Source organism: Mauremys mutica, chromosome 7 (genome assembly GCF_020497125.1).
Source record: "Mauremys mutica isolate MM-2020 ecotype Southern chromosome 7, ASM2049712v1, whole genome shotgun sequence".
Lineage (NCBI taxonomy): Eukaryota > Metazoa > Chordata > Testudines > Geoemydidae > Mauremys > Mauremys mutica.
Window position 1 is genome coordinate 3744074 of NC_059078.1, and position 27672 is coordinate 3771745.

General features: G+C 41.4%; 1 protein-coding gene across 6 annotated transcripts in view; it reads right to left on the reverse strand.

The window, feature by feature from the left end:
* Nucleotides 1-18244, reverse strand: part of FHIT (fragile histidine triad diadenosine triphosphatase) — a 1025256-nt gene extending 1007012 nt beyond the window's left edge. For 2 of the 6 annotated variants that reach the window (XM_045023393.1, XM_045023387.1), the window contains exon 1: nucleotides 17564-17990. The gene's annotated coding sequence lies outside the window, so the exon portion shown is untranslated. Of the gene's footprint in view, nucleotides 1-17563; nucleotides 18002-18210 lie in introns of those variants that run through there. The other 4 variants (XM_045023395.1, XM_045023388.1, XM_045023397.1 and 1 more) reach the window with 4 other exon arrangements.
* Between the last annotated feature and the right edge of the window lie 9428 nt (nucleotides 18245-27672).

Below are 27672 nucleotides of genomic sequence, written 5' to 3' on the forward strand. Positions count from 1 at the left end.
ATAAAAATTTGCTTTTATAAATAAAAAATAATCTGTGTGCTATGACGACCTCTGATTAATAATGTCAGATCAGACTCCCCCTATTTTTATTTTTAAAATAAACAAACAGGAGAGGGTTTTGTTCTCTTGTAATATTTTAGCCTGAAGGGAAAAGCTTCCCATACCAAACATGCACATGATCATTTCAGGAAGAAAATTCAACTTGAAAACACACAAAATCATGTGGGCCTACCCCAACAGCTCACAGGGGGATAGCACTTACACTCTCTTTACTCCTAGTATGGGGAACTATCACTCTTTCCCTCCCAAGACACCTATGGGTTCTCCACTGTAGATTACTCCCGAGCGGTATCCCTAATGGGAGGCTGAAGCTACAGAGTCAAGTCTATTATGGATGACAATACTGTGAAGCTGCATCCAGCATAGGGAGCAGAGTCCCAGTGATGGCACAGTGTTCTGCAAAGGTATGCACAGATGTCCATGTGGCTGCTCTAGATTTCCAGGGTGGAGACATCCTTGAAGAAGGCAATCAAAGAGGAAACCAATCTCATGGAGTGTGTATGAATTCCAGGTGGAGGTACTACATTCCAAACATGATAGCAGTGTTTGATACAGTTCAAGACCCACTTAGAGAGTCTCTGGGCTGATACTGCTGCGCTTTTAGACCTATCCACAATGGAAAGGAAAAGCCTTTGTCAAAGGAATGAGCTCTGAGTCAGTCGTCCAGATAGGGGTAAATCACGATCCCTTGAAGCGTAGGTGTATAACGAGAGATTTTGCTTTAGATGTACTGAGATACTTTGCAGCACCCTGATAGAGGCTTGCAGGACAAAACCTCGGAGGGGGTTTAAAACAGCATAAAATTCACATAATTTAGGTGGTGACAGTATCAAGACACTTTGATTTGCATAAAACAGTAATTAGTTCTAAGATTTAGGCTTTAAATAAGTAGAAATTAATGATAGTTTAAAACTAGAGAAACCAACATGGCGGATCAAGATAGCAGAGATAGGAATAATGTAGTTTAAATTTAGAGAATGGAAAATTTCAGAAAGTTCCAGCAAGTTAGAGGGAGGAGCTCTGCTATCTAAAAATAGCAATGACATAATAGGAAAGATCTAGAATTATGCTAATATCTGGAAGCTGATTGGCTGAGATGAGCTGACCTTCAGCGAGCAACCAGTATATAAGCCCGATAGCCAGAAGGTGGAGTGTAGTGGATTTGGGGTTCCTGGATGAACAGAAGCAGGAAGACACACAGGAAAGAAAATGCTGTCTGGAAAGGAAAGGAGGAGGAAAGCAGCAGCGAAAACAGAATTTTCCTGAGAGTAGCAGCAGAACTCTGAGGTTGCCTTGGCAACAGCCTTCAGAGCAGCCACCTGCCAGCAGTTACCTACCAGCAGCTACCTGCCAGCAGCAACTGCTGCTACATCTGCAGTAGCAGGAAGACCATGGCTGTGGAAACCACTCTCCTGAACCATAGACAGATCAGAAGGCCAATAAGATGATACAGAGGGAATTTGGTGCAAGTGTAAATCTGATCTTTCTACCTATTATTTAGAAGCCTATGGGTCCATCTGAAAATAAAGCTGGATGCCTGTGTCTTGAGTGAGATCCCTCTGACCCATCCTGTGACCGCTCAGCCAGTGTTCACAAAATGTTAAATATTAAATGTTAGATATTAAATGTTTAATGTTGTTAAATAAATTCTTTTTAATCTGTGGATATGATGATGGTTCCTCATGTGAGTGTATCAGGGGTGGGCAAACTTTTTGGCCTGAGGGCCGCATCGGGTTTTGTAAATTGTATGGAGGGCTGGTTAGGGGAGGGGGTTGTGGGCCGGCCCCCACCTCCTATCTGCCCCCCCTGGACTCCTGCCCCATCCAACCCACCCTGTTCCCTGACAGCCCCCTCTGGGACCCCTGCCCCATCCACACACCCCTGCTCCCTGACCCCTGCCGCCCCATCCAACCCCTCCTCTCATTCCTGACGCCCCATCCAACCACCCCTTCTCCCTGTCCTAACTGCTCCCAGAATCCCTGCCCCTTGCTGCCCCATCCAACCACCCTCCTTCCTGACTGCCCCCCTGGACCCCTGCCCTCCCCAACCCCTATCCACGCCCCCGCCCCCTGACCACCATCCCGAACTCCCCTGCCCTCTATCCAACCCCCCTTGCTCCCTGCTCCCTTACCGCACTGCCTGGAGCACCGGTGCCACCTCCGCTGCCACCACGCAGCACAGAGATGGGGTCAGAGCTGTTCTGCAGCTGTGCTGCCCCAGCAGCTCACAGCCCTGCCACCCAGAGCATTGTGCCGGTGGCGGAGCGAGCGAGCTGAGGCTGCAGGGAAGGGGGAACAGTGAGGGAGGGGCCAGAGCTAGCCTCCCAGGCCAGGAGCTCGGGGGCCAGGTAGGACAGTCCTGTGGGCCGGATGTGGCCCATGGGCCATAGTTTGCTCACCTCTGGTGTATATAAAGGCCGCTTATACTACACTATATTAAGTACAGGGTTAGATTGTAACACTAAGATTAAAAGCCTTTGTGTCTGAGGGATCTTTATATGCATGTTACAGAGCAGGCCTGCACAACTTGTAAAGCGGCGAGGGCCACATTACTCCAAAGAAAACAGCTGAGGGCCAAAACCCACCCAGGCCCCGCGAAAACACCCTGCTCCAGCACTGCCCAGCCCTGCAGAAACAAACCCTCCTTCCCCAGCGCCACCCCACCAAAACAGCTGTGGGCCAAAAAGGAAGATTGGGGGTGGGGATTTTAAATCAACCAGGGGCTCCCAGCTGAAGAGGTGGCTGGGAGTCCTCAGGAGCAAATTAAACAGCCCGGGGCTCCTGGAGCTGGGGCAGGGATTTAAAAGGCCCAGAGCTCCTGCTGCTGAGGGGAGCCCGAGCCCTTTAAATCCCAGCCCCAGCCCATCCGCTGGAGCTGCGGCTGGGGCAGGGATTTAAAGGGAGCAGCGGCGGGGAGCCCTGAGCCCTTTAAATCTCAGCCGTGGCCAGGAATCTCTGCTGGCAGCCCAGAGCCCTTTGACTCCCGGCCGCAGCTGAGATTTAAAGGGCTCTGGGCTCCTCGTGGCTGCGGGCAGCCCAGAGCCTTTTGAGTCCCGGCCGCGACTGGGATTCAAAGGGCTCTGGGCTGCCCGCAGAGCGCCGTGTGCAGGGGATTTAGAATCCCCCTACGGGCCGTACAGTGAGGCTCTGCGGGCCGCATGCAGCCCGCGGGCTGTATGTTGTGCAGGCCTGTTACAGAGAATACAGTAGTTTCAATGTATCTGTTAGGTATTTTATGCAGTCTGTTTCTTTACCACTTTACTGTATTATTCCTAAATATAATTCTATTGAGTTGTATTAAATCCTATGTATCTTTTCTTGCTTTATTAAACTCATAGACTAACATAACAGGCAGGCTTGTGCTCACGGTGCTAAGAGCTCTTTGCAAATTTGTAGGTAACATAATTGATGTCTAAATTTTAGGGTAACAGGTGAGCCGCTACTATGGAAAGGACCTTGGAGACTACTTTGGGAGCCGATGATAACCCAAAGAGGATTACTCAGTACTGATAGTGGTCCTGTCCTAGGGTAAATCTGAGGAACTGTCTGTGGGATGGTAAGATTGAAATATGGAAATAAGCATCCTGAAGAGCAAGGGCCAAGAACTTATCTCCCTATTCCAAAGCTGGAATAATTGCTGCTAGAATGACCATCTTGAATTTTTGAGCCTTGACAAACTTGTTGAGTGTTCTGAGGTCTAGTATGGATCTCCAACTTCCCTTTTTGGGGGGGATATCAAGTAACAGGAGTAAAACCTTTGCCTCATAAGTACTTAGGTACTGGTTCTATGGCTCCTACACAGAGGAGATGATCCATCTCTTGTCACAACAGACTCTTGTAAGAGGGTCCCTAAAGAGACAGGAAAGGGTGTTGAGGGTAGGAGGGACGTGAAATGAATTGAATACCCATTGCAGATGATTTCTAAACCCATTTGTCAGATGTTATCCATTCCTATTTGCTGCAGAACAGAGCAAGGAGGCATCCATAGGAATGTGAAGGATTGGTCAGCATCAGATGGTGTTAAAGGGCATAGTCTGTCGGCGCCCCGACCAATTGATCAAAACTGGTGCTTTGAAGTGGATGGTTGGGAAGAAGAAAGCTGTGCGTCAAATGGCTTGCGCTTTGAGAACCTGGACTTTTTCCTTTGAGGCTCATAAAAGCACGGAATTGGGTAGTATGCCGTATGAGGTTTAAGTGAAGGCTGAGAACTGTATTTTCTCTTCTGTCCAGGTGTGTAAATCCCTAATGACTAAAGAGTCTTTGAGAGTGTGGAGAGATGCATCCCGTCTTCTCCGCAAACAACTTGGTGCATTCAAAAATAAGGTCCTCTACAGTTGCTTGTACTTCCTTGGGGAAGCCAGATAAATGTAGCTGTCATAAACAGATAGTAAGGGTTAAGGTCTATCAAGGGACAAGATAATTTCAAATATCTGTGGAGGCTTTGGATTGCCGTTAGAGAGGCCAGACATATTCTTCAAGTTCTCCAAGGTTCTTCTATTCAGTATAGTAAGTATTAGAAGGCGGTTTAGTCTTATAATTGATTTCTACATTTGCAATTGTGTGTTTGCTGAAGAAATATCCTTATTTCTGTTTGCTGTTACTTTGATTATTCTGAGAAAGGAGGGGGGGGGGAAGCCTCTCCAGGTTTATAAGTTAGACCCTGTATTTTTGCATCCTGGTAATACAGAGATAGTGTACTTTTTTTTCTTTCTTTAATAAAATCTTTTCTTTTAGAACCTGAGTGATTTCTTCCCTTGTTTGGATTTTCAGGGGAAGGGGAGGGGGAAAAGTGAATCCCTCTTTGTTTGATTCAAGGAGTTTGAATCAAGGTCTCTCTCCCAAGGACAAGGGGAGGGGAAAGAGGGTGGGGGGGAATGGATTATTTCCCTTTGTGTTAAGATCCAAGGAAGTTGGGATCTGTGTTCCCCAGGGAAAGTTTGGGGGAACAGGGAGTGTACTAGACACTGGAATTTCTAGTTGGTGGCAGCTTTACCAGATCTAAACTAGGATTTAGTTTAGAGGAGTCCATGCAGGTCCCCATCTTGTGAACGCTAAAGTTCAAAGTGGGGAATAAACCTATGACAGTAGCCAAGAGGCCTGCCGCATCACAACAGTGGTGGAGATGGATTGCACTGCTGTAACGGCTGCATTGAGTGCTGACTGAAGTGCAATCTTGGCCACCAGTTGCCCTTGATGGAGAATGGCCCTAAACTGATCTGTGTGAGATTCCGGAAGTTGATCAATAAACAAATTGAGTTTGGAGTAATTGAAGTAGTCATATTTTGCTGTTAGGGCCCAGTAATTTGCAGTACAGAATTGTAGTGTGGCAGATGAATAAGCCTTTCTCCCAAATAGGTCAAGGTGTTTTCAATCCCTATCATAAGGGATGGACTTCACAACCTCTGGAGTTCACCACATCCACAATGATCAAATTAGGGGGTGGATGGGAAAAAGAAATTCTGTATCCTTGGCTGGAATGTACTCGGGTTTCTCTTCAGCTTGTATAAATCTTTCGCCTTTCTTATCAATCCGTTTACAAGTTGGCGGGACCAATATAGGGGTCTGCCATATAAGCGTGGCTGGATCCAAGAGAGCCTCGATGATGGGGAGGGCTACTTTGGATGAGGAAGAGGAATGCAAAATGTCCAACAGCTTATGTTGTGACTCTTTTACCTTCTCTATAGGTCACTGCAGAGTGTCTGCCACCCACTTTGCTAAGTCTTGAAAGAGTTTAAAATTGTCTGCTAGAGATGGCGGAGGGGGATCACTGCCTCATCTGGTAACAAAGACAAGATGTTGGTTTGTGGTGTGACCTCTTCCTCAAGGTCATCCTCCTGTTCCTCCCTCACCTCTTCAGGAGGCTCAGGATACAAAGGCTGAGGAAGGGCGCCTCATTGGTTCATGGTAGGCCACGCTAGATGTTCCGGAGGCATAATGTCTATACACCTCCCACAGGTCCCAGTAGAGCCACTGGGATGGCAGGAAGGATCCCGGTGGCTAGCACCGTGGTTGTCCATACCAGGGTGGTTGAAAGCCAGACGGACAGTACAGCTGTGGAGGCCCAGATTGGTAATGGGGACTATAAAGTGTGTGGAAGGAGCGATGGGAGACAACCTCTTCCTGCTTGCTGTCCAACTCTCCACTGAAGAATGGAGGTGCATGATGTAGAATCTCGAGCTCAGAGTAAACTCCGGTACCAAGTAGAGGAGACTCAGGTACCTCAGATAATGTGAGGTCTTTCAAGTATCTAAACTCCTGTGGTGCTGTGGAGATCCGTACCAGTGGTGGCTGCTGGTGCTGGGCCAACAGTATCAACGGGGTCGGCGACGTAGGCCAGGCTAAAAGCTACAAAGCTATTTGGCATACCACTGATGGTACTGAAGCTGTTGCCCATACTGAGGGAGCCTTCCCCAAGGATGGTCTCTGTCCTTCTCTCTCCCAGTTGGTACCGTTGCTTTGGGTCTTTAGGCATATCAATACTTTCCATTGGAACAGTACCATGCGAACTCTGGGTACTGCATTTGGACAGTTTTGGAGTCACTGGTAGCAATGATATTAAACATGCCAGGGATCTTTTTCAGCTGATTCAGGGCTTGCTCTGGGGACTCACCGCTCTCTTTTTTGAAGCCTTATGTGATGGCTCATGGCTGTCTTCTTAGCTTCACCGCCTTTAGATGTAGAGGGCTGTGGTGAAGACTCCCATCTTCTGGGGGAATCTTGGTATGGGTCTGAAGGCGGTTGGAGAGCTGCTTCCATTAGGAGTTTAAGCCTCAGCTCTCTATCCTTTGGAGACCATGGCTTCAGCTGTTGGGAAAACCACATTCCCCAGAGGTGTGTTTTTTGTCAAACACAATAGACACAATAGGAATGTCTGTGCATTACAGGGATGGCCTCTTTACAGGAGAAGCACCTCTTAAACCCTGGTGAACTGGAAATACCTTGCACTGGGGTAGTTCCCAGACAAAGGGGAAGAAGTAAACAAAGGTTTTTTAAGAGGAAAAAAAATCAGTGGAAACTCTAAAACTAACAAAGAAAGATTAGTAACTAATTAAGTTTGAACAACAGGGTTAACGATACAATGAACAGACTGCTAATAGCTCTGTCTCTAGCCAGGGTGGTTGAGAAGGAAGTGAGAGAGGTTCACCCTCACACTAGTGAGCCTCGAGACAGACTGGGGAGGGACAGCACATGTGCAGGCCAAAAGGACACTGCTACCAAAGTTCTCTAATCAGCAGCGCAGGGATGCAAGCATACCTAAAGTGAAGCACCCATAGGGACATTACTCAAAGTAAAAACATACTATTTCTTTATCCCACTAACAATCTACTGTGCAATCGAGTCCCCCTTTGAACTAATATGTACAAAAGGAAGCCCATCACTTAAGCCGCAAACAAAATACCTCCTAATTTGAACAAGAAAATTCCAATACTAGAGAATTTGAAGCCCATCTGTTTGCGTGCTTCAGGTCCTTCACAAACTACTTTATATCCAGCCTTTCAAGTTTCCGACTGTATGAAAGATAAGAACGTTAACAGTCATCTACCTCCCTGACCACAAGAAAAAAAAAATCAAAAAAAATCACAGGATACAGCCAGAAGCCACCTCATAAAAAGGCAATAATTTAAAAAGTGACAAAGAGTCCTGTGGCACCTTCTAGACTAACAGACGTTTTGGCACATAAGCTTTTGTGGGTGAATGCCAGACGTCTGACGAAGTGGGTATTCACCCACAAAAGCTTATGCGCCAATACATCTGTTAGTCTAGGTGCCACAGGACTCTGTCACTTTTTACAGATCCAGACTGCCACGGCTACCCCTCTGATAATTAAAAAAGTGTTACTGTATACTTAAAAGAAATTAAAAGCTAACATTTTCAAAGGCTAAAATTAGAAATAATTAGTTATTTGTGTTTTAGAATCTCTTCTAAAAAAATAAGCAATTCACAGAGTTAAGTGATCTTAACTGTAAAATTTCCTAATAGCCTTTGTGCTCTTTGGTGGTAAAGTGCTCTAATCTCTAGTTCTTATTTGGCAGAATGTTGTCAGTGGGAGTTTTATTTGAGTAAGGACTTCAGGATCAAACTCTTAGCTTTCACATTGCATGAGGAAGACTATTTTTCTTTCAGTTGAGAGTCTGGTCCTGTAAAGTGCAGAATGTCTGCTACTGGAGCTGAACACCCTCAACTCCCAAATGCTGCAATGAGAGTGGAAGTCATTTAGCACCTTATAGAAATGGGATTTAAGTATGCATCTTGAATACACCTTTAAATGTGATCCTGAAGTTACCATGTAAGTGGTTAAAATAAGGTTGTAAATATCTATTTAAGATTTACTGCAATTTAATCAATTTAAATTATTTCTGAATCCTTATCACATTTTAATACATCAACATGATGTTGAAGTACTGCTCTCATTTAAAATTAGAATTTCTCCCTTTATGTATTTTTGCATTACAAGAAGTTTACTGCTTACTAATTTAGTTCTCTTTTACTATGACTCCAGGCTATGAAATACTTACCATATTCTAGAAAAAAATTAATTCAGTTATCCAGATCACTAAAAAATATTTATATAAAAAGTTGTCTCAGATGATTTAAAAAAAAATGAGCTGCAGTACTGTGTTGAACAGAACTTTCAATGAAAACCATGTTCAGGCAACAGTAGTTCCTCCTCCTCCCCGTACCCCCTGAAGATTTACCTTTTCAATGTGATCTATCAGACAATTTAGATCAAAAAAATCCAGGCCAGGCCTGGTTAATAGTTGAAACTGCTTTTTTCTTTTTAATCTCCTGTAACTTTTACAAGTAAAGATTGGCAATTAACCACATTTTATTGCATTCACCAGGTAACAACATTAATTCCCAAAGGGGGTGACTTGAAAGAATGCAAAGTTAACTAATTTGTGTGCAAAAAGATATATACATAACTGTATGTCACTAACATTATAATTCTTACAAACTATTAATTGAAGAAAATGTAAAGTAAGAAGTTTCTAGGTTCTTAATAGCAATCTAAATGTTTCTAATGTACATTTGTAGTAACAGATTTTTTAAAAAGTCAGTTCTGAAGACAGACACGACCAGACTGATAGATGTGTACAGGGGTCTGAAGTGCCTCAATCAAAGCTACTGCAAGGTTTAGAGTTCTTTAATATGTATTTTCTATAATGCACGTTTATCAGTAATATTTAGTTATATACAATATTTTATATGTATACACACACACTGGACATGATCTCTTAACTTGAAAAAGAGTTGAGTAGATGCAATTTACGTTCCTTCAAAGGCCATGCCACCAGTTTTCCTCCATCATTCCTCAGGGCTGTTATGATTCAAGTTCACCTTCTTCCAAACGGGAGCAAAACCTCAGGTGGTATAAGTTGTCATACACCCACTGTCAATTTACACCAACCAAGGATCTGCCCGTGACCCTTATTTCATGACAAGTGGTAAATTTCTGTGCATAAATTACATAGCCTATCAGTAATAAAGATTAATAAAATATATAAACAATCGGGGTAAAAATATTCATAAAATTCAGTGAATCTTTAATTGTGCCCATGTGGAATGTTCAATATTTTTAATTAAGAGACAATTTACAGCCACTAATTACAATTTACTCACATATTTAAATGTTTGGTTTAGATATATGCACATTCTTATTTCATGGTTAAGCATACCTCAAGTACTTCATAAGAGACCTCTCAATAAATTGATTATTCATATAACATTTTGATAAAAATATTTTATTTCCCAACTGAGCGCATGAGTATTTGTTATGCCTCCTATAAAGGAGCCAGATGCATTATTTTGGACTTTTATAAAGATGTTAGTAGCTTTGGACCCTAAAGGGGACATAGAACCAGTGCACAGGAAATACTGTAAATTACTCTGAGTGAGAGTAAAAGAAATACAGTCCTCTAGTTCCTGGCCTACTGAAAGCATAAGGCCCCTTCTGCTAGTGCCAGTTAAATGGCTTCTTCTGTTGCTCAAACAGTAGAGAAATCCTCCCCTCCCCCACAGTACATTTGTTCAACTTGTAATTGTGTTCAGTGTCTATAAGACATTGTTGAGGTCGCTGGTTGCCCCAAAGTTTTCCAGTGTATGTTTCATGAAGTATTATACTGTTGAAAATATTTGGGAGGGAGTAGTTCTACAACAGGTGGCATCTTCTCAGAAAAATACAATACTAGAAATGGCTTATGTTTTGACTGCTATTGATATCCTGGTCATACAGTCCAAAAACACACTGTAGAATCTCAGACTCTAGGCCTTATAACAGACTACACTCAACTGATATAACAGACTGCTCCTGAGTACTATGTATCTTATTTATTTAAGGTTGGCTTTATGCTCTGAAGAGTCAACTTACATAGCAGATTTATTTAAGCATTACGATTATAGACTGTTTCTTTTCATGCATTTATGGTTGTTACCAAAAAAAAAATCTACAAATTTTAAGTTGGAAAAAATATGAAAACTTCAGAGGTAAATAAATATATGGCATATGGAGCCAACCCTTTTTTCTGTTTATTCATTTTTAAAAAAAAATCTATCCATACCTCTAACATTGAAAAAAAATTAAAATCTTATCCAAAATAAACATCCATTCCTATGAAGCGAAAAAGTACTAAAATGCACTTTTTTGTCCAAAGTTGGTCAAAGTACCAAGCTAACACAGAACCCCTTAATCAGCTTTCATGTACTACTCCTGTATGAACACCTGAACATCCAATATGAAGTATGTTCCTTATTTTAAAGCTAGCAGTTGGCATCTTATCTACTAAATGCAGAGATAATGCTGACTTTCACTATAAAGCTTCAAACTCATTTTTTACCCACCATCCCACAATATACAGCTTAATTGTTTAAAAATACAATTGCCAAGGACACTACATTGTGCTAGTTCAGTACTGAGAAAAATAGAATAATGTACTGAACTATCAGATTCCTAGCTACACAGGACTCTCACTAAGCAAAACATAAATCCCACATGGAAATATTAGTAGTATCTTTTTATAACTGAACCAAAAATATCAGCTGATGACCTAGATACAACAGCATTCGACAGATAAATAAATAAAAAGCAATCCAATAGTCATCATAAACTTTCACATAGGTGAGAGCTTTCATGGCGATTTATACTAGACTGTGCTTATGAGCATATTTTGTGCAGATGCACCCAATCACTACAGGCTTTACCACAGCGAAGGATGACAATGTTGATTATACTGCTTGCTAGTTCCCTATTGACTAGAGATGTGCTTAAACACCAACCCTCTGAATTTACTTTTTACTATCTCTTCCACTGAGTAACCTGAAAATGTCTGTGTAATGAAGAAAATTTGCCATTCTTAAATAGTATTTATTACAGCCATACAAGTCTTAAATATTTAATAATGAAACATGCACTAAAAAGAAACTTAGAGCCTGAAATCCTTAGATGTCCCAGAACAAGAAATAAAAAGAAACATACATTTCTCTGTGTGATTTCAAATTTCCCTTACATAGGGAGTTGCTTTGCTACTGTATATTAATTAGATATGTGATGGATCCACTGGATACCAGATAATGTGGATGAAGTATCTAAAAAACTGTGCATTTGAAACCCAGACATTAGGGGGCGGGGGGGCGACAAGACTCAAGCAGCAGCAGAAGGAATAAATGTTTGGGAGGATAAGCAACAAGATGAAATCTGGCCACACTTGAAATCTGAGTGACCATTTTAATTTTTTTTGTAAATTATTCCAGTCATGTTTTCAAATCAGTTCAAGTACAGAGAATTATCTCATGATTCATAGTAAAAGAACACTAACTTCTAATCATTGTATTGCAAACTGAAAGTCCAAATTTATCCCTTGCAAGCAATTTAACATTTTTAAAGTGCCTTTACTGTTCTTCAGTCAGTTTTCAGCCTAAGCAAAAATCATCTGAGAATTATCATTTACATTAATTTAGATTTTAATCCAGCAAAACAGTTAAGCTTGTACTTAACTTTCAGCACCAGCATTTTTCGAGGGTCAATCTGTTAGAAGATAGGACGTGAGGTGTCCCAAGGAACCTTTGGATGTGATAGTCTAAGTTTTGGTTTCATGACAGCAAATAACCTAGCCTGAAGCTGTTGGGGAGTCACAGGATTAGAAACTCAAGATTCACCTGGTGATTTGCAGTAGTTATTCTATTTAGCAAAATTAAATGATGTATATTTTTCTCTCCTGTTTCTCCAGGAGACTGGGGATTTGATGCGACCCTGAAAAATGCAGTGGCAACCAAACATACCTTCCCATAGCTGCTGCCACTCATACGAAAGCAAGTGCTGTTTTGGGCACACTACTTAATGCTAAATTTATATATTTCTCATTGGTAATTGCTTTTCGGTGTATACAACTACAAAGAGAATGTTTACCAGCTGTAAATCAGTGGTGGAGGAGGTCATGCTGGAATAGGAGAATGAGGGCTAGTGAAGCATCGTTACTATTTATTCAGGTGTATTTATGCCCATTTTTAAATTCAAGACTTTTTCCCCCTTTTTTTCATGACTTAATACTAAGTGGTTACACTTCTTTCCTTTAGATTTAATTTTTGTTATAGATAGCTAATCTAAACCAGGGCTGCTAAACATCCTGCCTGCCTTTGACTCTGCTCCGGAAATGATATGGAAACTTGAAACAGGATGGGTGGCAGAAGGAAAGGAAAATCATTGGCAAGGGGTTTGGAATAGAGGGGGAGAGCCACAATAGGTCTTTCTTGTACTGTAGAACAGGCCTGATCTTTCCCCCATTGAAATCAATTATGAAACTCTCAATGGTGCAAGAACGGACCCAAAATAGTGTTAGCCATTGTATCTATTCATTATGCAAGTCTGCTTTTTGAACTATATTAGGCCAAATACAATGAAATCATCTTATAGTTAAAGGGGTTCCCCACTTTTCCCAATGCTACTTCACTATAAGTAGAGTTTCACTAAAAAAGCAAGGGTATGCTTGGCAAAATATCTCCTCCAAGGAGTGACAGCATGACCTCTCTTCACCTTCATGTAGTTTCAGGAGACTTCTAATAGTTGTAAGGGGACCTACTGGGGCTATACCTTCACAACAAGCGGGGAGCAGCAAAGCTGACTTGACTCTTCAACACACACACTAAGAGCAGCTATAAACTAGACCACAAACCAGGGATTCCTCCTTTCATTGGATCACAGCAACTTCTCTTCTTTGGCTGAGTAGAGGAAGATTCCAATGAAATTTTATGTCAAAAGTTATCTGATAATTGTTACATTCCTAGAGTTTTAGCACACTGATATCCACTTTTAATGGAGTGGAACATCACTATAAGTGGAGTTTATGCTCACATGAAGAGGACTTAAAGTCCATTGCAATGTACTCAATCAGTTTGGAACTCTTCCACTACTTCACTATAAACAGAGCGTAAACCAGTGCACTAATTTAACAGCCTGTGCACCAGGGAATACTCTCCAGCCACAGCATTCCAGTCCTCTTATCTTCAAGGCTTCTGTTTATTTCTTCAATGAAAGAAGCTGTCCTTTTTCACTTAACCCAGAGGCTCCTGCAAAAGATCATCTATTCACTCCAGGGTTACACTCTGCAAGCCATCTGATTGGGGCTGCTCTACAGACCCCATCCACCAGGAACTCCTACATGAGCCTTCTTGCTCCTTTCAGGATTACACTCAACCTGCCTTTGACGTGCAAATTACATATGAGCTGGTTGGGTTCTTTCCCTTGACACAAGAACTCCTGAAAGAGCTTTCAAACTGTCTGCAGCTCTCCAGCTCAACTGAACTATTTGCTATCTTCTATGAGGACCGGATAATCTTCTAGCTATTTCCTGATCCCTATCCTCACAGCATCACCTGGAAAGCAGATGTCACTGGTGGAACTAGGCCCAGTTCCCTTTAAAGGGCCAGCCAACCTGTGACACAGAGTTGCACTAGAACTAAGTTCACCATAAGCAGCTTTTGCATCACTTGCAACTTTCAAATCTTGATAGACAAATCAGCTCAGTATTAAAGACTTATTATCCCTAATAGGGTAAGTGCTGACCAGAATAGCCCGATCATGTAGTATATTTGTATCTCTCTATTTTATGTTTGTGGAATTATGTAACAGTAAAAATAATGTCTTATGTAACTTTAGGAAAATTCAAAAATAAATAAATTATTGATAGTCAATTCTCCAGTAAATCCTTAGGATACATCATGTTTCAATGTGTAAAAACAGTAGGAAATGGTGCAAAAACGTGTATAATTTGTGATCTCATCAAAAATATAAGCTAAACCCACACCTAGTTTGCGCTGAGTGGGTTTTTTAAAGAAAGCTCATATTATATAATTTAATGTTCACACTAAAAAGAGTACACATTGAGCAATAAACAAGGATCCATGAAAAACAAATCATGCCAAGCAAACTTGATCACCTTCTTTGACAGAGTTATCAGTAAGGTAGAGAACGAGACAAGATAAACATAACAGACTGTAATGTAGCTTTTGATACAGTTCCTCTTTGAATTTAGAAAACTAAAAGTGAAATAGAAAATACATGATCCTGTTACAAATGTTGTAAAAGTGACTACAAAAATTCTGAAACTATGCCAACTGTCTGTATATGACACCTTCAGATACTGTTGTCATAAACTGTGTGCTAGGTGTAATGAATGTCAGGCCTAACTAGGCCAAAAGCATATGAGGAGGATCTCCTCCATCTCCCTCCCTCTCTCTCTCTCTCACACACACACACCCTGTCAGTCTCGTGTGGAGTAAGGCGACCTCTAAGCATACCTACTGGATCAGGTCCCACACACAACTTAGGCAGTCTAACTAGCTTGTGAATTGCACTGGGGCATAGGCAGGAGATAGGCACCCAGTGAAGCAGCAGTCCATATGCTCAGAGACAGAAACACAGGCACAGAGAACTTTTATTGCAAAACCTGAGATGCCAAGCAACTAGATGTGCCTACAGAATTAGGCTGAAGCCAACGGGGAGTTTTGTGGATCACAATGGTGCCTAAAAGGGGCCTTAGCAGCCTAAGTACCTTTATGAATCCCACCCTATGTGTTCATAGTGCCAACACAACAGGGCCCTAGTCTAGTTGGGGACCCTTGATGTTACTGTACCTATAGAGGTCCCTGGGGAGAGGGGGGTGTTCCCGCAAGCCTGCCCACATCTAAAGGATCCTCTCCTAGCCTCAGGGAGGAGCCACAAGCCCATGGCTCAAATTGGTGCTACTGTAATACAAGAAGTTAAGAGAATAAAATGGCTACAAAACTGAGTTTTTTTAAGAAACAGGCAAATTTAAGTGCAAGTTTAATTTACATGACCATATAACTGCAAACTTCAGAAAAAAATCTGTTTAATGAGTGTACAGAAAAGGATTTGGGTGACAGATGACAAACTGACTATGAATTTCCTACACAGTACAGCTGCAAAAAAAAAAAAATGGGCAAATCCTTTCATGTAAATACAAGGTTATCACTTACAAGACAGGATAATCCTGCCCTACGCAAAAGGTTATACTAGATGACCCAGGCAGTCTTTTCCAGCCCTAGCTTCTAGATTTCTGATTTTCACTTAGCAAAATGCATCATAATTCCAACTAGGTGCTCCCTGGTGCAGTATAGTGAATTAAAGGAACAGGTATGAATGGAAAACACTTAAAGTGACAGTTTATTTGGTGAATATTTAAAATGCTTACAACGTATACTTTTCATTTCCTCAATAACAAATCAAACACTACCCGCTGGATCGGCGGGTAGCGATTGATCTATCGGGGATCGATTTATCACGTGTAGTGTAGACGCGATAAATCGATCCCCAATCGCTCTCCCGTCGACTGCTCAACTCCAGAGGTGCGAGAGGCGGAAGCAAAATTAACGGGGGAGCTGCGGCCGTCGATCCAGCGCTGCGAGGACGCAAAATAAGTAATTTTAATTCGATCTAAGATACGTCGACTTCAGCTACGCTATTCTCGTAGCTGAAGTTGCGTATCTTAGATCTATCCCCTCCCCTCCCACTGTAGACCAGGCCTAAGCATGCAAAATATATTAACTAGAGCATTAATAAAGTCAGTGGAGATTAGAAGCATGTTTTCCAAAGACAGCAAAAGCAAGTCATTTGTCTTCCACTATGCGTTTAGATTCATGTCCTTTGCTCAATGCATTGGGAGTTTCGCATGTAAATCCTTACACAGATGTGAGGACACAAACTTGTAGCCTTTGGTACTTACACAGTAAGCAGAAACATCTGAAGAACAGATTCTGCCTACAACTGAAACAATCATCCACTTAAAACAACCTCTATGTAAAATTACCAATTAAAAAACTGCATTATAAAACATGTTTTAAGGAGAGTTTGTAAAGGGATTTAATTAAATTTCACATCAAAACTTCTACACACTGAAACAATAACAGCTAATCTTGGAATGTTGTTAGATTCAGCCAACAATAGACCTGTCTAAATAACATTAGCTGCGATCTTCCCATGGAAAAAAAGCTACCCCCACTGAAAGAAGCAACAAATAAAGCTTTCACACTAAGTGGCAGAACTGACAAGTGAACTAAATTCGGCTTTTATGAGAACTCCAAACCTACCATTCAAATGGAAAAAAAAATGGAAAAAAAACCCACAATGTCTATGTGGAATTTCTTTTTAGCACATAGAATGTAACTTTTAAAGACCAGAATACTGCTCAGCTGTCATTCAAAGAAGATCTAAACCTCTTCCGAATATCTTAAAATGCATTGGAGGGGAATGTTGGACATAGACATCTTGCCCAAGGGAAAAAAGGGTGAAGTACTTAATTCAAGTTTTCTATTAGGCATTTCAATGATTCAATTTTAAATTAAGTGGCCAAGATCCTACCACAGAGAAATAATATTCTGGAATGTCTTATTTAAATCACTGACATCAGCTATTTGAAAATAAATTACTAGGCAATCTGCCCACAGGCAGAGCACATTGTGTGCAATTATTCTTTCAAGTGAACTTTATAGATACATGCTTAAGAATGTTGCAATTTAAGATTTTTAATTATATTACATGCTATATCTAATTGTCCCAAGAGTTATACCGAAGACTTTTCTTCATCGAGTAACTGACTTTAAAATGTTATATACACACACAACATTAACTGTTATTTAAACTAATCCCATCATAAAACCAAGGTCAAAATGACCAAAATGATTTTACTAACTGATTCTTCCATCTAAGTTCTTACGAGTTTGATATTAATTTCCTAATGGGGATGTTAATAATTTACAAAGGACAGAAATTAAATTTGTACTCCAGAGAAACATATCCTCCTTATTAAAAAAAAAACAAAAACTATACACTATTGCTACCACTATTATCGAGCTGTCACTCAGTCCACGCACTACAGACTTTTTCCCATTAAATTCTTTAGAGTTCATAGTTAAGGAGCTATGTCAAATCTGATGGCTCAGCTAAGGTTTACAAAGCACTCTGAAGATGTGAAGAGCTATTATTTTATACCCACATTTTAATTTAAACGACTAGAACAGGACGAAGGGATTCTGCTGGATTCTCAATCCTGCACCTAGGGTGAGGGGTTGGATGATTGTTGCTGTTTTTTAATGTGATCCCCCACAGATGACACTATAGAAAAATAAATTGCCTTGGTGCCGCAGAAATACCAACACTTCCGCAGTCCCTGTGGCAACGAACCCTCCTCCGTGGGCCAGGCTCCCGCAGAGGCGTTTTCACGCGAGATGGGAAAGCCCCCGTGTGCTGCTGAAGCCGTTGAAAACGGCCGCTCCCGTTTTAAGCGGACGGTTCGGTAACTGCCACGGGGCGGGGCGCGCCTCCCGGGAAAGGCATCTGAGCTGCTAATAGATCTGCCCGGGAATTGAAAAGGCCGAAAGATGCCCACCCACGAGCGCTTGCTCCAGCCCTGCCCGGCTGCAGGGCAGGGAAACAGGGGGTTCCCCCCCCCCTCAGGCCAGCGCCCCGCGGAGACCGCCAAAGCCGCGCGCCCTGCACCTCCGCCCTTGTGGGCGCCGGCCCGCGCCTCCCACCCAGCCCGCACCGGAGCGTCCCTGACTCCTTCCTTCCCCTCCCCCACCCTGAGCCGCTCCGGCCGCCGAGGAGTAGGGACTGGGAGGGGGAAACAAAATGGAGACTTACACTCCGACTGCTATTGCGCGTGCGTCAAGCCGGGATGGGAGCGGGACGCGCCGGCGCCCTGACGTCACGGACCCGGGTCTCGCTCCGTGAAAGCCGTGAGGTTGGCGCGGATTCCCGCCGCGCTGACAGGAGCGGTTAGTGCGCATGCGCAAGGCGCCCTTTCTTCTGAGGCGGCGTGCCCGGCCCCACTCTCTTCCCTGAGGGGCCGACCGCGGAGCCTGGGCGCGCTGAGAGGGCGATTCATGGGCAGTAATCAGGGGGCTGGTGCGTGGTGCCCGACCCTCGTGCTGCCTCACGCTGGCTTGTACTGCAGCCCCTAGGGTGGGCCTGAGACCGCCAGGAGTCACGTCAGGCGATGAAACCCCAGGGCTGTGCCCGAGCCGCGTGGGCAGCCCCGCCCCGACCCCAGCCCCGAGGGCAGTGTCACTGGCACAGGCAGCAGGAGCCCTGCATGCTGCCATGGACTCCAGCGCTGTCCCCCAGTGAGAGCACAGGCAGCATCCCCTCCTGATGCAGACCTGCCATCCCCCGTGTAACCCACCCAGATACCAACCAGGTCCCAAACTTCTACAATCTGGGAACCCCCTTCACTAAAATAGTGTGTCTCACCAACCCCCTCTTAAAAATGAATATTTCCAGGGACTTTCTCCTTTACCTGAGTTTAAATGATAAAAGCAGTGATCTTGGAAATATAATTTTTATGACATGCTTATTACACACTATTAATTATTTATCATTACAGTATTTTTACTACATTATGAAAACTGCAACACTCTTCCAAGATCTCACTTTCGTCGCTTGTATCACTTTGACTAAGCCTGTTATAAGACAAGGCTCCTATGTTTCATCAAGGAGTATCAGATGTGAAACAGGAGGAAGGTATTTAAGAAACCAACTCAGAGTTCCTCCTACACAAGCATTTAGGTCTTGAGCAGTCCAGGCAAACAATGCACATTACACCAAAGCTTAAACTTGTTCTCCATCATAATTTTAAAAACAGCAAAAAAAGTCCACCTCCCTTTCCATTTCTTACAAGGAGTCTTGAAGTTTAAATCTCCTCAACGTGATAGATATGCTTGCTTTGATCTGCTTAGCTCTTGGAAGTCCAAGGATCCAGGCTGGGGTTTCCCCCTGTAACATTTCATGAACAATCAGGGTTTCACAAACCCCGGTTTGGGACACCACTTCTGAAAGGTTGCCAACCCCTGTTATAATCTAATGATAGAATAACCATCAGTGTAGGGTGAGTCTGCCCTATTTCTCAGCAGTTTGTCCTGGCATTCTCTGTGACCCAATGAGGTACAGTGACACACTTCTGTCTATGTGCTTGTTGATCCCCTCAAATCATTCTAATATATCCATGAGGAATGATTTCCTTTTACACTAACAGTGTTGACTCTTACCTGCCACCATTTTGCATGAGGAAGGGAAGTCTCTAATGTAGAATCATAGCGGAGCCAGCAGGGATTCTTGAAATAGACCAGGAGTCGGCACCCTTTCAGAAGTGGTGTACCAAGTCTTCATTTATTCACTCTAATTTAAGGTTTCGCATGCCAGTAATACATTTTAACTTTTTTAGAAGGTCTCTTTCTATAAGTCTATAATATATAACTAAACTATTGTTGTATGTAAAGCAAATAAGGTTTTTTAAATGTTTAAGAAGCTTAAAATGCAGAGCCCCTCAGATCGGTGGCCAGGACCCAGGCAGTGTGAGTGCCATGGAACATCAGCTTGCATGCCACCTTTGGCATGCGTGCCCCAGGTTGCCTACCCCTGAAATAGACCATCATTGAGGCTGCAGGCTTTGCTGATCAGCCCAGTGTCAGACACACAATATGAGGTGTAACTGGCACACAGCTAAACCCTCATTCTGCAAAAGCAATCCACCTTAGCATAGCACATGATAGCACAGGATGTAGCTCCCTGCTCCCCCACCTCCACACACACAAGTCAATCTTCTAACTATCTCTGCTATCCTGCTTACTCCCTAAGACATTTGACCTACCAACCCACCTGACCTTCCTGCCTTTACCCTCAAAAGTTGTGCCCCACTGCAACTCCTGTCAAATTTGTATGTGAAGGGAGTTAAATCAATCAACATGACTGCTGATTTTGGGCACCTCAATTTTTGGATGGCCAGCCTGAGACACTGATTTTCCAAAAGTGCTGAGTACCTATCCTCTGCAAATCAGGCCCTTTAAAGGTGTCTCAAGTTGGGCACTGAAAAATCTCTAGTCATATTTGAAAATCTTAGCCTTGGTTTTAAACTAAATTAGAGGTAAAGGGTTAAAAAGCTTACCTCTTATGCATTCTCTTTCACTGACATCATATACTACCCCCAATCAAGGGATAGTGAGGTATTCATCTTGCAAGTATATTCCTTTATCCTTTCATCTGTCTTCCCTCTTTTTGTACTTGGCATTTTAAATGTACTTTTTCCTCCTTTCAGATACTGAACATTCAGAAGTGGCTGAAGAGGCAGGCATGTTAAAAAGAAGAATGTCTTTTGTCTCCCTCAGCCTTCAATGTATACAGTCATGAGTGTAAAACACAAACATTGTACAGAAAAACTGAAAAAATCCCGAGTTCAGTAAAATGGCATATCCTAGAATTTGGTTAAGCATGTCAAAAAGTTAAAACTGATGAAGAGGGGAAAACTACGAGTATTATTGAACAGTATTAAAAGAAATTGGAAAACCTGAATTTTTCCAATAGCTCTTCTCCATTTCTAATGCTATAATCTCTCTATAACCAGAGATTATGCATTACATAAAGAATTATAACAGCTAAATTTACACAAAACAGATGAAGAGGTGGATTACTACTAGAGCAGAAGCTTTTGTTTACCAAAAGATGGCTTTAAATATTCTGCTATTAAGGGAGGAAAGAAATGCAAACACATGAAGCAAAAAGTCATGCATGTTGCTAGATAATATTTCTAAAATTCAACTGAGCATGACATCTCTTGAAGACAAGCTGAGTAGAGATCCTGGGAACACACTCTTTTAGCCCAATAGGGACACTACACTTTTCCTCATTTATACTCAGCTGTTTACTAGTTAAGATGCAAAAATATAAAACTCTCTCCCTAATCCTTAGCAATACTACAAGCCTTTAATATCTTGTCCTTGCTAGCCTAACTACTTCAATGTCCCAGGTGCTTCTAAAAGCAGTTTTCCCTGCCAAGTGAAATTTGAGACGCTATCTGCCATTGTGTTTAATGGGAATTGTAGGTTATTTTTCAATGAATTTCAGTCCAATATAAAACTGCTTTTATCTAAAAACTACAAATCCTAGAACTCATGATGTTGTGCAATGTGTATTTTCTCCTATGGGAAATTCAAACAAACTCTCTCTCTTGCCCTATTTTCTTGGTGGCCAAGAAGTGGGAACATAATCATTGTGGCAAAGTAATAGTGGTATTAGTAAATCTTATTTAATCTTAAAAATAAAAATAAATTCCTTACCAATTCTCTTCTCTCCATATGGCAAACTATGATTCTTTTCCTCATCACCATGTTTTTACCCAGTTTTGAGATTGACAGTGTATTTCTGTTTAATCCTGTTTATCAGATAACATTATTTATGATCTCCAAACAGCTTTGATACCAGGGTTTGGTGCTTGGATTCATTTTGCCAGTTATGCAGCAGAAAAGTAGCAAAACATTATAGGACCTGCCTAGACAGTTACTATGTTTTTATTTTTTGGAGCTCAATCATAAAACCAACAAAAGATTGCTTTGTTTTTATTTTTATAGAGTAGGTATATAGAATCCAGAGAATATTCTCCACTGGATTCTGACTACTTTAAAGCAAGTTTTGAGCCTCGTAGCTTTACAATATCCCTTTAATGGCTGCTGTTTTTTAAAGATTGTTTTGATTATGATTCAGTTCTTGTCCTCCCTCTAAACCTTTTACTCAAGCTACTGCACAGTCTGCAGTGGTCAACTAAACAGCTTCTTCTGTAAGGCCAGTCCACCACTTCTCCTAACTCAGCACTGGTCATTTCTCTTTTCCTCGAAAAGTGCAACCGCATTCATGTTTTTTGACATCGTATCAACAGCCCAACATCCAGTCAGAACAGCCTCTTCTGTGCAGCCAGCCATTCATTCCTCCCTATCAGATTGTCATCCCCAGATGCCTGCTGAGCTACACCCTGTGTATTTCCCAGGACTGTACCCACAACACATCCACAAATGACTATTTTCAGTAACAGCACCACATCCTTTCGTGAGCCGCCTTCTTCACTAGCATGACAGCTGCAGCTGCTGACCACAGAACTGCCACCTTTTGGAGTTGTGCCCTTTGCATTGCCCATGACTGAAACAGTCTACAAATAGCAAAAAGTCTAATATAACTTTTTACTGAAAGTAGAGAGCTTGACAAATCAAGATGTCAGTGTTTTGCATAAAGTGATGACAGTGTCCTGAGTCTAACACATAAGAATACCTCTAAGCTACATACACAGATTATGATGTTTTTCTTTACTTTAAAAAAATATTGGTAGTGAAATCCAAGCCTCCCAACAATAACATCTGGAGGATGACTCTCAGGTATATCTAAGCATGAGGAGAAGTGTAGGCACATTTCCCTCCAGAAATCTGCAGTCACTGAACATGGCCACCTGCAGTGGATCCAATTAGCTATAGAATCCAAGAGACTAGCTGTCATAGTGTGCTTAATACAGTGAACAGACTGTTTTTATGAATGCAGGGGTAATGGCACAATTTCTCAATACTATGGAAAACTTACAAAATATACATGCAAGGTATAATTATAGAATGGTGCAAGTGAAAATTGTAAAGGATAATTGAAACTCCTACATCTTGAAAAAGAAACTAAAGAAGCTGTAGGATTTCTGTTTAGCTGAAGAAGGGCACACAACATTAAGCAACATCATTTTAATACAAAATGAATTGGGTCTTATCCTAAAGAAGAAAATAAGTAAGTTCCTAAGTGTTACTGAAAGCACTTATTTGAGTTATGAAATCTGTCAGGCAAAATACTAGCCAGGCTATATGAAAACAAAACATATACTACAGCAGTCAAATATAAAAGCAAGGGTTGGACAAACAAACCACAATATACATGGTGTCTGCAAAGATTAAAAATTGAATGGAAGTATCCATGCTGAGAATGCTCACATTTTTGCTATCAAGGGCTAATGCTAAATTGGAGATCTTCTTGCAAAATGTAGGGAAAAACTACTTTTCCATTAACATGGCATGACTTTGAACTCAGAGGATTTTAGGAAGAGTTTTCATTCAGAATTAGCAAATTTTCTTCTTTCAGATTTTCTCAAGCACTTGTACAGTGTAGAGAGGAACAAAGGTGCATAACTGATGTAGGAGATGGGCCTGTACATTGAAGGGAATGTTGGCTTTACTACATGCTCTTCCTGTCCCTTGAATCAGCAGCAGCTCCTCCTTGCAAACAATGCATTGCAAGCTCCATGTGAGAGGAATAGCTTATATGGAATACAGACCTTATACAAATTTTTAAATTTTACATTTCAAGTGGGTTTCATCTTGATAGACTTTAAAGTAGCTTTCTTCTATACACATGAAGATTCCAGAAGATAAGCTGTTTGACTTAAACAGCCCAGTTCCAAAAACAGAAAGATTACTCTAACACCCTTGTTTCTGAGAGGGAACGGGAATTGATACAACTGATTAGTTCAAAGTTCAAAGGTGATTTTGCTGATGGATGTATGTTGAGTGACTAGTTGTTGCTAGGGTTTTTTTTTCAAAAACTAGTTAAGGGATTTTTATATTGAACTTCCTGTAAACTGGCAGCACATTGTCATTTCAAGATCTTTTCAGCCAGCTAAAACTATGCCAGCTTCCTCAGAATGGTCTCTTGTAGCCAATTTGTGATTTTTTTGTGGGGGGAGCGGGAAGATGTCACAGACTTATAGTCTCTACAGTATGTAAAACACTGAATATTTTTTAAAGTGCTGATTTAAGTGGGACTTTTCAAAGTTGATGTTTGCTAAAAGATGACCTAATTTGAACCTGACTGCATGACTCCAGGGTAGGTTTCACATCTGATATATCTGAAGACCTTGGATGGAGGTACTGCAAGGCTGAGTAGGTGAAGTTCACAAACTATAAGAATCAAAGGTATGGTCCAGAAATATTATCTTTTGGGATCAACAAGACACACATTCCAGAATCTCAAAGACCAGCCATCCCGGGAAAAGACGTCATGACATCAACAAAGTCTCTGCAGCCTTTCCCTAGTGTCGCTGAAACCAAAGGTCTGATAGCAAGAAGCAAGGTGTCAACAGAATATCACCATCTGGTTCCTTGACTGCAGTTCCAGCTCCTACTTTACATGAGTTCAGAACAGGGCCGGCTCCAGGCACCAGCTTATCAAGCAGGTGCTTGGGGCAGCAACTCCGGAGCAGGGCGGCATTTTAAGGTATTCGGCGGAGGGTCCCTCACTCCCGCTCGGAGTGAAGGACCTCCCGCTGAATTGCCGCAGATCGCAATTGCGGCTTTTTTTTTTTTCCGGCTGTTTGGGGCGGCAAAACCCCTGGAGCTGGCCCTGGTTCAGAAAACTGCAAGAGGTGAAGAGTTTGCAAATCCCTGTTATCTTATTTTTCCTCTCTTTTTGAGCTGGGAAGCATACCAACCTTTCTATAAGCTGTGAAAGTATGGTTGTATGTGTGTGTGAAAGCCCATACAGTTCACATAGGGAAGGAGTGAGAAAAAAAAATGTTTCCCAGGTTTAAACAGCCCTAAGCATCGTCTCATAAAATTATTTATTAGAGCGTGTTCTGTGGCCTATGTTAAAAAATCCTGAGTAACTTGAAATTGTCATCTGTAATTTGTGGTAAGCAAGAATTGTCAAACTTCTGCTTATTAAGAGTTTTATGTTAAAGTCTGTATTTTAATATCTCTGATGTGAGGTTGGAAACGTTGATCACATAAGAATAGAATTCTAAGGAAGAGGCTTTATAATTGGCTCTAAGATTGTGGTTTAGAGATTAGATAACTTTGTTTTATTATTAGGTTCTTAACAAGCTCTTAATCATATATTTGATTAAGTTTAGTAAATTCTTTAGCTGGGGTTCAAAACAAAATGGACCTTTTTAGAGTCCTCTTTAGAATTTATAAGAATATTATTTTTACTATTAATTTGATTTAATTAATTTGATGATGTAACCTCAAACCAGTGTTGAGATTAATTTCTTGATTTCATCTTGATTGGAATGTTGTAATACTCCATTTCTACCTTAGCTTAATATTACTATTAATAGCTTTGGTGATACAAACTTTATTAAACCACCTAAAAATAATGAAAATGTAAGAAGATAGCCACGTTTTTCTTTCAAAAAAACAACATAGGTCCAGATATCTTTGAGTACCTGGGTGGATGCCTAAGAGATGTGAGCCGGACATGGTGACTGGTGCGGGTGGGGGGGAAGTATGGTTTTAAGCTAAAGGTATGTTGTTAGGTATCCACAAGGTTTGGCTTCTAGTCCTTTACATGCCTTCCCTGCTGCCTCTTCTAAAAGACTACTATCCCTGATTCAACTAATGGATTATGCAGTAGAGAAACCACTGTGAAACACGCATGGATTTTTAAAGTAAATCTTCCTTGGCTGTCATTTTTTCTGCAGATTGTACAGTTCAGAATACAAAGCCAGTTCATACCGCAACCACATGAAACTTCTGAGCAAACCAAAATTAATGTGAGAAGCAAAAGAGGAATTACAGAAAAATGTTGCAATTCTAAAAACTGATAAGGCTGTTGAAGACCTCTGAGTTGGCAAGACAGATATCCAACAAAGACATAAAAAAAATTAATTCTACAAGCATTTAGGCTATATGGGGACATTTAAATGTGGCATAGAATGCTTGCCTAAATAAGTAAAAAAAGACACAAAAATAGTTCCCCATACCACCTATTATCCCAACAGAAGAATGGCTAAAAACCATACAATAATTTCTGCCTGGATAGGCACAGCACTAGGGAGGAGGAAGAGTGGGGGCAAGAGGGATAGGGGTTCTAGTAGACCCATTCTCTCCTCTAAGAAACCTATAAAGTAGGGAAGGATCCTACCAGGTAGTCCTGGGGAAAGGCACAACGAGGTATACTTTACTCTGAAAAGGAGCATTATGAAACATGGTCTGATCGTACCATATCATGCTATCTTGATAGGGGAGATAGAGATATCCTCAATGGAAGCTGATCATGTCATCTTGCTGTTGCAGTGTTCACGTTGATGCATCTCCCGCCTAGCCTTCTTGAGTACTAGGAAGAAATCCTGTCCTGCTTCTCGTGCAGAGACAAAACCTCGTTATGTTCATTCTTAATCAGCTGCCCTACTTCTACAGTGTGCCAGCTCAACATGGAGCAGGACTTAGCACTATACCAACAGATTTAATGCTATGTTTGATGGCCCTTGGCTGCAAAGCTCTCTGCCACCAGATATCAGGGTGAATTTGAACCTTACCAGTTTCAGGGTGAAATGCAAGACCCAGCTCTGTACAGGTATTTCTCTAGTAACAATGACTGTAAAGTGGGCTGGCAACACATTCCTTGAAACAAATATCCTCTTTCTGGACAGAATTACACTTCCTAGATTATCCTGCTTAGTTACTACTGTGCTCTCATGTACTATGAGCAGTGCAACAGAAATGCAAAATTAGAGCAATATAGATTAGAAAATATTAGATATTCTTGCCAATCTTTGTACAGAATGAGTCCGCAAAAAACAGCATTAGAAGACAGTAATGTGATAGCCTAAGACAATTGGAACCAATCAAAAGCTCATTTATTTAAATTAATGGGTAAAGCTGTTATACGAAAAACCAAAAAACCCACCTTATCTATTTACTATAATCCACGTGTCATTTGAAATGTAAATGGGCACAAACAAGGTTTACTATTGTCTCCATTCCTATAAGTTATTATGTGTCATACACATTTACCAAAAAGTCAACATGGGCATATGAGCATACGGCATTGCTTGCTGCCAGTTTACAGTTATACATTATTAGCCTCATAACGGCTATATACAGCAGAGAAACATTGCAGTGCCTCTGCAACCCTTAAGTCAACATGCAAAAATTATACAATATACAAAAATCATAAGCAAGCTCTAGGCAGTATCCACATAGTTTGTAACCTCCTTGAACCACAGAAGTTCACTTTAAAATTCTGCTAGCAAGTCTGTCTATGGCAAACTTTATTAAGTCCGACAGAACCTGATGGGTATTTTAAAGGTTTAACAGCCTGTAGGGAGTTAGTTCTAATATTTGTACCTGGCCCTCTGAAAAATAGGCCAGAAAACAAAATATTTAGGACTCAAGAATAAATCAAATGTGGGGATTCTAACCCTAGCTGGTTTTGAGACAATTTTTGTACAAAGAAGATTTAGAAGACTTTTTAAAAGTCAGTTTCCTCTAATTTTGGAAAATTACCTCTCTGAACCACCTTGTTTGATCATTA